This window comes from Chenopodium quinoa, unplaced genomic scaffold (genome assembly GCF_001683475.1).
Source record: "Chenopodium quinoa cultivar QQ74 unplaced genomic scaffold, ASM168347v1, whole genome shotgun sequence".
Lineage (NCBI taxonomy): Eukaryota > Viridiplantae > Streptophyta > Magnoliopsida > Caryophyllales > Amaranthaceae > Chenopodium > Chenopodium quinoa.
In genome coordinates this window covers 1,055,117-1,069,163 of record NW_018742904.1, presented here as the reverse complement: position 1 = coordinate 1,069,163, position 14,047 = coordinate 1,055,117, and positions in this window count along the sequence as shown.

The following is a 14,047-nucleotide window of genomic DNA, read 5'->3' as shown; positions in this document are numbered from 1 at the left end:
GACCTGCAATTGATTCGACCCGACCAAGACCCAACCCAAAAAATGGAGTTGACCCGATCTTGACTTGACACCCGAAATGACCCAACCCGAAATTGAACCGAACAGACCAGATACCCAAAATGACCCGAACTAAAATTAGCTTATTATTGAACTAAAAATGTGTGGTGCCAAAATAACTCAAATTGTTCATCTTCAACCGTAGCCAAGCTCATAAACCGAATTAATAGTTCTTATTATAGCAATAACAAAATATAAAATTATTGATTTGAACTTGATCTACAAATAGAACAACTTGAACATGACCCGACTTGATTTTGACCAGACTCGAATATGACCCGACCTAAACATACCCGTCGAAATTGACTCGACTCAACTCATACCTGACCTGAATGACCCATTTTCCAGGTTGATATGTACTTAGTAAAATTGTGTACGAGAATCCCCTAATAATGTCAGGTTGTCAGCTGTAACAAAATTTTTTTTAAAAAAATTATACTGATACACTTTGTTTTTGATAAAGATTGATTCATAAATAAAAAGTCATATGACATCTACAAATAGATTTTAATCTAATAAATATATGACAATTGATGAATCAAATAAAAACATCCTTTCAGCAGAGCTATGATCATTGTTGCAATCGTACATTGTTCATACCCTCTTTCAATATCGCTGTGATTTACAACCTTTTTCGACGAGGGGGTCTATCTATCTGTTGTAGTCGTGAAGAAAAAAGTTTTTGTCTGATTCATCTGATTGCAATTGAAGAATTAACATCTTTCTCGATCCCGCACAAATTTTTACCCATGAAACAACTTCTACCAAATAAAACTCAAAAAACAAAAACAAAACTAGAACAAAGCCCACCATAGGGGCACTTTCTATACTCAAACCCACAATAGGGGTACTTACTACCTTCAAAGAGTGTAGATTTGTTGAATTCAATAATAAAAACATAAAGACTAAAGAGAAAGGGTCGAAAAGAGCCAAATTTTCGGAGAAATTTAACTATTTCCGGCTTATGAAACAATTTTATTTATTTTTTTATTTTTTATTTTTTTTGGAACAACTCTAAAGAGAAAAAAAATAGAGAGAAACGGCTATACTGGTACACTTTATAACCCTTAGTTTTTCCTTGAACAAAACCTAAGATATTTTATTTCAAAAAAAAAAAAAAAAATTAGTGGTATTCAATGTCCTAATTCGAATGGGGTGTATTTTATTTCAAGTACATTGGTTTTATGCTATAACAATTAGTTAATTTTGTTGATGTGAACATTATATTGAGAAATAATATTTTTAAAAACAAATATATATTTGGAAATAAGTAAAAAAAAAATAAAAATAAAGATAAATAATTAAATAAATAAAAGACAATTTCCTACTAAAATCGTTCTTGAGTTATCATTTTTTTTAGCAACTTTTTGGTGCAACAGGTCACATCATGTGATAGGGGTTACCCGAATTATTTTGTTAAGGGTTATCCGAGTTATTTAGTCAGGGGTTACTCGAGTTATTAGGTCAAGGGTTACTTGAGGGGTTCAAATAGGGGTTACTCGAGGAGTTCACTCGGTCAAGGGTTACCTGAGGGGTTACTCAGTCACGGGTTACTCAAGTTACTCGGTCAAAGGTTACTGGAGTTACTTGGTTAGCGGTTACTCGAAGGGTTACTCGGTCATGAGTTACTCGAGTTACTCGGTCAGGAGTTACTTGAATTACTCGGTTAGGAGTTATTTAAGGAGTTCGGTCAAGGGTTACTCGAGTAATTCAGTCAAAGGGTTACTTAAGGAGTTCGATCAGGGGTTACTCGGTCAGGAGTTACTTGAGGGTTCAGTCATGGGTCACTTGAGCGGTTACTCGGTCAGGGGTTACTCGAGGGGTTCGGTCATGGATTACTCGAGGGGTTACTCGGTCAGGGGTTACTTAAGGGGTTACTCGGTCAAGAGTAGCTCAAGTAACTCGAGTAACCCCGACAAGTCGAGTAACCCCTGACCGAGAAACTCGAGTAACCCCGACAACTTGAGTAACCCTGCCGCACGGTACAGCAGACCGCATACAAAAAATTGTGTAAATTTTTTTTTTTACAAGAATTTCCCAAATTATTAATTTCCAAGCTAATCAATTTTATTTTATTTTTTTTTTAATTTTTTAATTTTGCTTTTTGGCGTGTGTGTGCAAACGAGAGGCGAACCCCTAAGAATTTCCAAGCTAATCATAAATGCTTGCCAAAACACTTTTGGCCCGAATGTTCTCACTTTTTTTTAGAAAGCGATTGCTGTGTGAGTCATAGAAGATGCGAGTATAGTTGTGTTTAAGTGAAACAAATTCTAGCGATTGCCAAAAAAAAGCAATTAAAATGGAAAAAAAATTTGCGGTTAAGGAAGTGTTAAAGGTGGGATCCTAGACCCACTTTGAAAATAACACTCAAATTGTCGTTATAGTGATTATGATTTTGATTTAACAAAGTTGTGGACGAATAGGCCACTTCTTCCCTTCCCTAACGCCTTCCCTAATGTGTAGTTGATGTGATTTTGTTGGTAGATGTTGTGTGTATAAACTCTCCCCATCATACTATTTTTGATTAATAATTTAAAATTTTGACGTTTTAACCTTTTCTTTGCAACATTGAGGTGTCGTTTGGTGATATTAGTTTTCTTAGTTTTTGAAGTGAAGACAAACAACTTAGCTGATTGCTGCTTGTTTTAGTATTGTCAACTGTTTTGAATGTAAAGTAATATCTAATTTAGGTTCTTGAAGTATGTTAGCCATTTTGATTGAGTTGAAGAAAAGACGGGATCTGGATGAGTTGATCAAATAAAAGAATTTTCATGAAAATCTCTAGGATAGGACTTTATCTTAGTTAGTCTTCTTGTTGTAATATAAAAAACATATGACTATTTTAATTAGTCTATTACTTGGCAAATGTTTAGTATTTAAAGGTTGAGGGTCTTGTCCTTAGTGTATTTTAAGCATGAGAATATTTGTTGACTAAAAGAAAAAAGGATTTGTGATATATATTTAGAGAGATAATTATTTCACATATACTTTCTTCGAATTTTATTATTTGCTTCATTTTTTCATACGCGAAGTTTTAGGAGAAATAGTAAAAAGTAATAAATTATGAAGGAAGTGAAGCTAGTGGAAAATAAAGTATGATAGTTGGGAGGAGAGGGAATATGAAAATATTAAAGTATGACAGTTAGGGGTCGACTAGGAGAGAATAAATTAGTAAAATATTGTAAAAGGATTCAAAAAAAATAATGGAGTAAATGATAAAATACGATAGCAAAAAGAAAGTGCAGCTAGTAATAAAATACGGAGAAGGTATCTTATTAAGATTTTATTCTGGTTCTATTTATGGAAACTAAATAATATAGGACGAAGATGTTTTCCATTATGCGAGTGATGCATTGTGGAAGTATCTTTCATCTAAGATATCATGAAATAATTTATCTCCCAAGGATTTTTCATCACAATTACATTTTCAGTTTTGAGATGAAGTTTTTCGCGTACATTTTTTAGAGATCATTCAAAAAGTCCAAACACTTTTTGGAAATAGCTTGTCAGTTTATCAATTAACTGGTAGTGCACACACTTTGTTACGATTTCATTGACTCTTACCTTAGTTTTGTGAGAAATCATTATTATTAAGAGAACTTGCTTGCGTGTGTAATTGAATCGCTAAGTGGTTAATGATTAGGTAGCCTTTGTGAGGTCAAGCGCGAGTGTTTATGAGGTTGATTAAAGTTTGAGGATTGCTTAGTTCGAGTAGGCAAACAATCTTTGTAATATCTTTTGTTTTTTCGAGGTAATTAATAAGAGTAATTAGGGTAGAGAAGATGTAGTCTCTGAGTTGAGCTGAACCTCGGTAAATCTTAGTGTTCTTACTGCTTTTATCATTCTAGTAGTTTTGTGCTCGGGCAATTGCTCGAGTTGTTAAATACGTTTTTGTCCTGAATGTCAAATATTAACACTTTTTTTTTTCCTATACAAATCATCATATCCTATAAAAGGAAAATTATCACTTTTGATTAATGATACTTTGACATAGCATACCCTTGATTTATATAAGAGTAATATATATTAAAGAATTAAACTCCGGAAAGAAAATCAATGGTTTAATTCCTGTGTAAGATAATTCTATGTTATAATCATAAAAAATGGTGTTTCCAACTACTTTTACAATGAATTTTATGATGTAGATATATAGAAATTATAAGATATTATGTAATTCCTATGTAAGATATTTTGTTTACCATTAGAACCATATGTAATAGGCAAAATTGGCCTTTTATCAAATATATATATATATATATATATATATATATATATATATATATATATATATATATATATATATATATATATATATATATAAAGGCAAAATTGGTCTCAATAGCACCAACTATAGGTTGGGTGCATATAATAGCACAACCTTGATCGGATGCACTCTACATAACAAACTATTAAGTTTGGTGCAAAAAATGTCATAAATGACATTGGAGGCTATTGGAAAAGCGTTTTTTTTATTATTATTATTTTAATATTTTTATCCAATTTTCACCCTTTACATTTTTCCTAACTTATTTACTTACTTTATTATACCTATCATGTGCTCCCTAATTACTTTTCTTTAACTTATTTTGTAATGACATTTATGATGAATTGCAACCAATGGATTATGTTTCGCAAAATAAAGTTTTCTAGTGTCATAAATCGAAATCTCACGACACAAATTAAACAAAGTCTTCCAAACAACACATCAATTTCAACAAATCATCATAACTCCAACTTATAATGAAAAAGAGACAAATAACCAAATGCATGTATTCAACACAAAGGTAGAAAATTGAGTTTCAAAATTAACGCACCAAAGTACAATTTAAAGTACAATTGATTGCCTAAAATATTAGGACTGGTCTTCGTCTTCTTCCTCCTTTACCTTGGTGTTATTTAAGGAGTAGTACGTATTATTTTTTACTAATTGGGGGGTAATGGGTGAATTGTAATAAAGGGGGCATGTTTTTAGTACAGTAAAGTAATTATATAGATGAGAGAAGATTAGAAAAAAGTGAAATTGGTTAAAATATTTAAATAATAAATATACGCTTTTCCGGTAGAATCTCTAGTCTCCAATGTCATTTATGACATTTTCTGCACCAAACTTAATACTTTGTGATGTAGTGTGCACCCGATCAAGGTTGTGTTATTCCTTGCACCCAACCGATAGTTAGTGCTATTAAGGCCAATTTTTCCATAATAATACCATTGAAGTCTTAATGGTAGTATCATATATCAAATTAGTTCCATCGAAATATACATTGTTAATGGTACACAAAATATACCATTGAAATTTAAATTTCCCAAAAAATAACCAAAATACCACCGTGCTAGAATCCCTCTTTATATATTATACTAGTTTTGTTCCCGAGCGATGTCCGGATTGTTGATAAAGTTTTAGGATAAATTTTTTGGTTTGAATGTTAAATATGGTCAAATAAACCCTTTTGATGATGCAAAATACTAGTACCTTTTACTGTTTATTGCTTCTATTGTTCTTAAAATAAGCTGATAATAATAATAATAATAATAATAATAATAATAATAATAATAATAATAATAATAATAATAATAATAATAATAATATGATTAGCATATGCTTTTTAAGTAAAAAAAATCCGTAAAATTCTAAGGCCTTGCTAACATTGATATGAATTCACTTCAAGATTCCCTTATATTATAGTATTGTTTCCGTTGTGTCCTAAATTTAGTAGGGTTTTTTTCTTTTCTTTTTTTATTTTTATTTTTTATTTTTTTTATTTATAATTTCATTAACAAAATCACAAACATATTCAAAAGCTTTTAAGGTAAATCAGTGGTAGACTTAAAAAAAATAATGATACATGACCATATTTATAATTATAATTACGTGGTTATTTGTATAGGAGTAAAATTCTACTGTTAATTAGGTATTCATATTAATTATAATATGTGGGGTGTTGCTATAAGTAAAATTATATTGTCAATAATAATTAAAAAGATAAATCTTTTTCAAAAGAATTATAAATTATTTTATTTCTACTTTTTTTTAATCCTAAACAAAATCTAATCTAACCTGGCATCTAATCTAATCACAATAATACCTATTTGTCGCCTATGTGGCTCGACTCTTGGCGAAAAACTGAAATGTCAAGTGTCGATGTCTCGTGGCCTGGTTGCGAGACTGTCTTTATTTATTAGTGACTAGTTTTGTGCCCGAGCGATGCCCGAATTGTCCTAAACTTTTTAGTTTGAATGTTAAATACGATCATATAACCCCCTTTGATAATGTAAAACATTTAGACATATGATATCATATCGGTTATTTATATAATAGTGTACTTTTTGTAATTTTATTAATAAATAGATATATATGTTATTATTGACTTGATATTTTTTTTTATTGCACTTAAATTATTTCTAATTAATATAAATTAACTTGATATAAATGGATCTCATTTTAATAAAATTTTAGGATAAACTTTTGGATTGAATGTTAAATACGATCATATAATCCCTTTTGATAATGCAGGATATTTAGACATATTGAATTGAATTATATTTTATTGAACTGAATTTATTTTCACTGAACTAAAAGTATTTTTACCAAAACAATAATTATTTTTCACGATTAAAACTTATTTTCACTAATTGTCTATTATTTTTGTAAATGAATTAAATATATTATAAATGTATTTTATTTTAAAGAACTTTTTAAAACGAATTTTATGATGAAAATAGTACCGAATTTTAAGATATTTATTAAAAGTTATGATTAATTTTGTATATAATGAAATATTAGAAGTATATCGATAATTAAACTCTATACAATTTTTTAATCTTTAAAAATCTATCCAAACTTCGCTTACTTAGCATCATATGTGTCACAATAATACCTATTTGTCGCCTAAGTGGCATGACACATGGTGAAAAACTGGAATGCCAAGTGTCGCTGCCTCATGGCCTGGCTGCGAGACCGGCTTTATTTATTAGTGATATGATATGATATGATATCTCTTTCCTCCCATGGTCCCCACTAAACCCATTATATGTCATACTAATTCTTATTAGTTGTCTACATGACAAACACTAGGCAAAAAGCTAAAATGTGAAATTTCGATGTCTCGTATTAGTTGATTAAAGTATATCATAAATAGAATTGTTTTGTACAACTTTTATTTTAAAACGAAATTTAATTTATGATGTAAAAATAACTTATATAAGATATTTTTTTAGAGTTATAATCTATTTTATACATATGGAATATTAGAAGTCCTATCAGAGATAAAACTCTAAAATAAATTTTTTATCTTAAAAAATCTATCTTAAATTCACTTATCTATTTTATACATCTGGAATATTAGACGTCCTATCATAAATTAAACTCTAAAATAAATTTCTTATCTTAAATTAGCTTATCTAACGTCATAGATGTCGTATATTCAAGCTTATTTGTTGCTTACGTAGCACGACACTTGGTGAAAAATTAAGACGTCAAGTGTCTCTATATCGTGACCTAGCTAAAAGTTTAGCTTTATATATTAATTACTAGGTTTGTGCCCAGGTGATGCCCTGATTGGTTATCAAATTTAGGATAATCTTTTTGACTTGAATGTTAAATACGGGCATATAATCCCTTTTGATAATGCGGAATATTTAGACATACAATATCATCATATCGCTGATTTATATAATAGTGTACTTTCTGTAGTTTTGTTTGTAAATTAACTTGAAATTTATTTTATTGTTCTTAAATTATTTTAACAAAACTGAAAGTATCATTACAGAACTACAGTTATTTTTACGAATTATAACTTATTTTTGCTGATTCTCTATTATTTTTTAAATAAATTAATTACTCCCCCCGTTTCATATTAATCGCAACAGTAGATCTTGCATAAAGTTTTAGGAATTTTATAGGGTAGGGATAATAGGGTGAATTTTATAATATAGAGTTGGTGGAGATATATTTAATTGTTTGTAAGAAAGAGAAATAATAATAATAATAATAATAATAATAATAATAATAATAATAATAATAATAATAATAATAATAAAGGTAGTATAAGTGGGGTTTATAGGAGAGAGAAATAATAAAATATATATGCAAGTTATAAATTCTTAAATGGATGTGGTTCACACAAATTTATTATGGACCACTAACATTAGAGATACTATGATTGTTTTAATAATAAAAAAAAAGGTCACTACATTAAAATAAAGGTTATTATGTTGAAATAAAAGCGATTGTGACATAATAAAAGCTATAAGTGGTTAATTTATTGGGTGTAAACAGAAATAACATTAAAGATCACACAAGTTTTAATAAAGGTTACTATGTTAAAAAATAAGGATACTATGTTAAAATTACGGTCACTATGTTCCAAATAACGTTAGTTCTGCGTGTATATAAATCTCAGGTCCGTAATAATATTATTGTGGACCAGGTCCACGCAAGAATTTCTGTATGCAAGTGGGGTTAGTGCGTGGGAGAGAAAAATAATAAAATAGTAGTGAGTCTTTACCAAATTAGGAAGTGTTACAACTATTATGAAACGGAAGGAAAGTGTTGCGATTATTACGAAACGGTGGGAGTATATTATAAGGGATTTGTTAAACATCGCCCACAAATTACTACATAAAGCCCACAAAATTCACTTGGTTTGACAATATTGCCCTTAACCTAAAAAAAACACTCACACCCTCATCACTCAAACTCTCATCGCTCATCTTCTTTGAACCTCTCTAAAAAAAAAAAATTCAAACAACGGCAATGTCGAGGCGGCAAGGCAAGGAATTGGCGGCGGCGGCGGAGGGAAGGAGGTCGCAAGGAGGCAAGGTACAATTTGTAAAAAAAAAAAAAAAAAAAAAAAGGAAAAACCGCCGTGACGGAGGCGGGGCGCGCTGGCTGGACGCCCAGCAAGCGGTGGTGGCGCCAGCTGCAGACGCCGCCACCAGTAGGCTGGCGCCTGGGCTGGACGCCATAGCCACGGTTGTGGCGTTTATTCAAGGCGCCGCAGCCGTGGCCTTGGCGTCCAACCCAGGCGCCAGCCCACTGGTGGCGGCGTCTGCAGCTGGCGCCACCACTACTGGCTGGGCGTCCAGCCAAGGCGCCCCCCCCCCTTTTTTTTTTTTTTTTGAAATAAAATATTGTTTTTATTTTTTTTTTATTTTTTTTTTGTGTAATATATTTTTGAAATGTTTTTATATTTTGTTGTTTATTTTTATAAATTTTTTCAATTTTGTCATATTTTTTCTATGTTTATATTTTGTTTACAATTATTTGTATGGTTTTAGTTTATTTGATTTGGGAGTGGTAGCTATTTTTCGTATAAATTTTTGTATGTTTATATATTTTAAAATTTTGTGTAGAATTTACTGGGTCGTCATGGTGCGGGGAAGAATGTAGAGCTTCTTAGTAGAAGCTATTCAGTGGAGAGGTCGGGGCATAGACATGTCAGATCCCGTGGTATTTCGGCCTCAGCTCGTAGAGAACGGATCCACCGTCGGGATGAGGATGACGATGACGATTATGATGCTGAGGAGGGTGACCAGGAGGAGGAGCAGGAGGAGGGCGCAGATGAGGATGTGGACGATGGCAGTGGACCGTATGATGATTACGGTCCATTCAGTCAGAGGGTTGATGACATGTACGAGACACATATGGTGGAGGTGCGTAAGGGTAGGGGTGGTAGGTTTGTTAGTAGATCTGGCACATCATCTGCGTCCACTGTATCTGGGGCAAGCAGGAAACGGTCGAGGGCCGGTAATGATTCTTGGGTTGTTAGGAGTGAGGTGCCCGGTGGGCTTGTTGACGGGAGTGTGATTCCTAGCTTTCTAGGACACATAGCTGCCCGTATTTGGGAGGACCAGGAGAGGCCTTCAGTTACGGGGTTGTTGAAATGTCATACCCGGGAAAAGACTTGTAGCTTTTTGCGTACATGGGCTGAGGCTTGGCCGGCGGAGAGCGAGATGTTCGAGCGACTAGAGGGCACTGGGGTGAATCACGTTCCTGCCACCATGCACGATAAGATTGACAGTACGCTGATCACGGCTTTCATTGAGCGATGGCAGCCGGATACAAACTCTTTCCACCTTTCGTTCGGTGAGATGACGATCATGTTACATGACGTCGAGGCCATTCTGGGGATTCGTGTTGAGGGTAAACGACTTTGTGCTGTGGCTGATGCGGATCAGGCAAATTTGCTGGCGGAGTTGTTGGCGGTGGACAGGGCTGCACTGTACACCGAGGCGCTAGGTGTTTGGGAACACGGAGGTGTGAAGATCGCATTCGTGTTGCAGCGGTGTTTGTACCCCAGTGAGCGTAGGACGCACGACGCACAGCTGAGTGCTTATGTTTTTCTACTCCTCGGATGTACCTTGTTTCCGGATAAGAGCGGCGGAAACAAGCTCAGGCCACGCGACATAGTGGAGGCGTGTGACCCCGACAGTGTAGGCCAGTTTTCCTGGGGATCGGCTACGTTGGCGTATTTGTATCGCCAACTAGGATTTGCGAGTCGGGCTGACGCGGCAGGTATCACTGGGTGTCTGACTCTATTGCAGACCTGGATATACGAGTACTTTCCTGCATTGCGACCACATCGTGACCCAGTTCCTATTGATGAGGGGATGCCGCGTGCTTGTGCGTGGAGTCCGCGCTCGGAGAAGAAGTCCGTTGACCGCCTCCGATCGATACGGTTATTGCTGGACAGGCTGTCCCCCTTAGAGGTAACGTTTATAAATTGTTTCTACATTTTATTATTTGCACATATTATATTCATGTTATTAAATTTTATATGTTGTTATTGTACAGGTGAACTGGATGCCTTTCGGCCCGAACCCTAGTGTTAGGGTACCCAGGACCCTGTACACGGGACTCATTCAATATCGTGAGATCGTCGAGGCGTACATGCCCCAGCGTTGTCTTCGCCAGCTTGGATTTGTCCAAGTTGTCCCTCCTCCCCCGGCATGCCCGATGAAGGCGGTCCGACCTGCATCGTCGAGGGACTACGTCGTGCAATGGCCGGATATCATGACCGGGACGTGGGACCAGTTTCCGATGGTGGCCCGCTTATGGACTGCGGAGTTGCAGCGGCCGCCCTCTGGGGTTACTCCCATGTGTGACCATTACTACATGGAATGGTTCAACCGGTATTCGCACCCGAGGTTGATCGCAGATCTCGACCACAGCGATGATGATTATGTGCCACCGCCTACTGCTACGGAAGCGGTATGTCTTTTATTATATTTATCGTTGTCTTTTAATTAAGTTTTATATGTTGTTATTGTATTTCATCTTCTGTTTTTTGTTGTATGCAGTGGATGAGAAAGATAATGCAGGACGTACAGAAACTCTCTCTTGAGAAGGACAGCATGAGTGCAACAGGCAGAGCTGTTATTGATAGTCTGGAACAGACCCTTGCGCAGTGGGAGTCGTCGTCGAGGAGGGATTACTGATGGTTTTGTCATTTTATTTATAGAGCATTATGTTGGACATTATGTTGTAAGATTGTAACATTTTAGATTGTTCTTTTAGCTTCCAACTTAAACATATTATCAGTGCTGTTTTTAAATTTTGATATAACCGTTCGTGGATCCGCGCAACTTACCCATGCAACATATAAAATGCAGTAAGCAATACAATATAAAATATTAATGTTCTCATTAAAAGAGCAACGTACAAATAAGATTACAAATAAAGAATGTAAACATGAAAAACTAAAATGCAGCTAGGGTGTTCCATTCGTGGATCCGGTCATGATATAGCGCATCCCAACCCTCTACGCTCGCTGTGCGAATGTTGTACCACCGAGGTATAATCGGTGGCACTGGAAAATCGGTTGACATGTCTAGTCGGATGAAATGTCTGTATGACGACCCAAGAAACGCAATAGCTAGCTCTCTGACCGGTGTGGTGACAGTCTCACGCGACCGCCAAGGGAGAACCGTGGTACAAGGATAATAAGCTTGACTATGCACTCCCAGGCCGAAATGCATGACTACACATTTGTAAATGTTTGCAACGGCAAACAGATCTAGGGGCGCGTCAAAATAATGATTTTGGCCGCAAGGTCCACCTCCCCACCGGATACGCCGCAGAGCGCCATCCAAGTCATCCTGGTACACATGACGATAAACATTTCGGTTAGAGGCAATTTCGTTGTACATCAACTGACGCACCAAACCGTAGTTGTCTTCGCCCATTTGAAAAACATCAGCCACGACCCGGAATCCGCAGTTACCATCTCCGATTACATCATTCCACCCTTCCAAGTACGACATGATGATCGCAGGTATCCTTTCCTTGTACGGAAACTGATCAACATCGTTTCTTCCTATTCACCATATAATTATAGATAGTTAAGAAGGCAGGAGTAACACTTTAAAACTATGTGCAATAAAAACAACCAAAACGTACCAGTTCTCAGGGGCATATTCACAGACGATGAAGATTGACTACGACTAGATGACGATGTCCGACCACAAGAACGACCACGACCAAGACCACGGATATACTCAAACGCACTCCTGTTCCGCCGTTGTCGACCTCGAGGACGGTCAACTCCTTCGGGTTCCTCATAATCTAAGGTAGATGGGTGGAACATGTCATGAAGTACATGAGTAGCGTCACGAATAATAGAAGGATGGCTGGAGGACACTCGGTCGTACATCGAAACTGCTCCAACTCCTCCTGTTCACGGTCGGCCGTTTGAGTGTCTGCATGCTCACCAATAACAAGCGTCCTCCAGAATGAATGGACCTGATCAACATGTAACGACACCCTTTCTTCTGTAATAACGCGGTGAATGGTGCATGCGCAAGGTAATCCATGAGTTACTAAAATAGTACACTCACACCGAGCATACACTTCGTCAGCCAAGTCCCTCACCCTGTTCAGCTCAGTGAGAATCAACCCCAAGCAGTAGTGCGACACACGACCATGGAGAATCTTAAATATAAAATGGCTATACATCGTACCATGTCGTCGTCTGGAGTCCTCTAGAGAGTTCCTGATGTCGTTCTTCTGAGTTTCAATTGACTTGTTCAGTCTAGCGAACAGTGTATCCAAAGCAGCGGTCGATGAATCAATCCAGTCCTTGGTAGCTCTATGAGCGCTCTCAACTCTACATGTTGTAGTGTTCCCAAAATGAAGTACCTGGTTTGTCCAATATTTGACAAACTTTTCCCTGTGAGGGACCCATTGCTGCATCACATAGTCCACCAGTGCCGGACACCACTGGTACGAATCCCTGAAGTTAGCCAATGCTCGCTCATACGCTTCCTCTGTGGTAGCCTGTAGGATCTTCCGCCACTCACCATTCACCAATCTCTCTGCCATTTCCAAATTCTTCTTGAAAAGGTTGTAGGCTTTCACTTTCACGCAGTTGTTGATGTGCCATGTGCACAATAAGTGGTTCGATTCGGGAAACAGCTCTGCTATGGGGGCAAAGAGACCTCCCTCACAGTCGCTGACGATGGCTGCTGGATGAACATTAGGCCCGATGTAGTTTCTCAGCTTCTCCAACACCCAATAATAACTTGGAGCCGTCTCATCCTTGATGATTGCATGACCAATCAGAAAGTTCTGGTTCGTTGGAGTCATCCCCATGATCTCAACCAGTGGGAACTTGTACTTGTTTGTCTTGTACGTTGAGTCGATCAAAATCACAAATGGCCAAGACTTGATCATATCAGCACAATCAGGATGCACAAGGAAAAGATGAGTCACCTCCGTTGTATCTTCATCAGAATCAAACCAGAACAGGTAACCACGTGATTGTGCCTGGTGTAGCAGCTGCTGTATAGGGTTCCTTCCCTCTGACCGTTCAAACCTGAGTTACTGTCTGACGTTGTAGATGTGTCTTCGGTTTGGATGGTCTTCTGGAAATTTCTCTAACACAGATGCTAATATTTTAGCAGGCTTCACTTGAGCATCACTCATTTCTTTCACAACTAGTTTCGCAGCAGGACTTAAGTCGCTCAGTTGTCGATGACCCTCTTCATATAC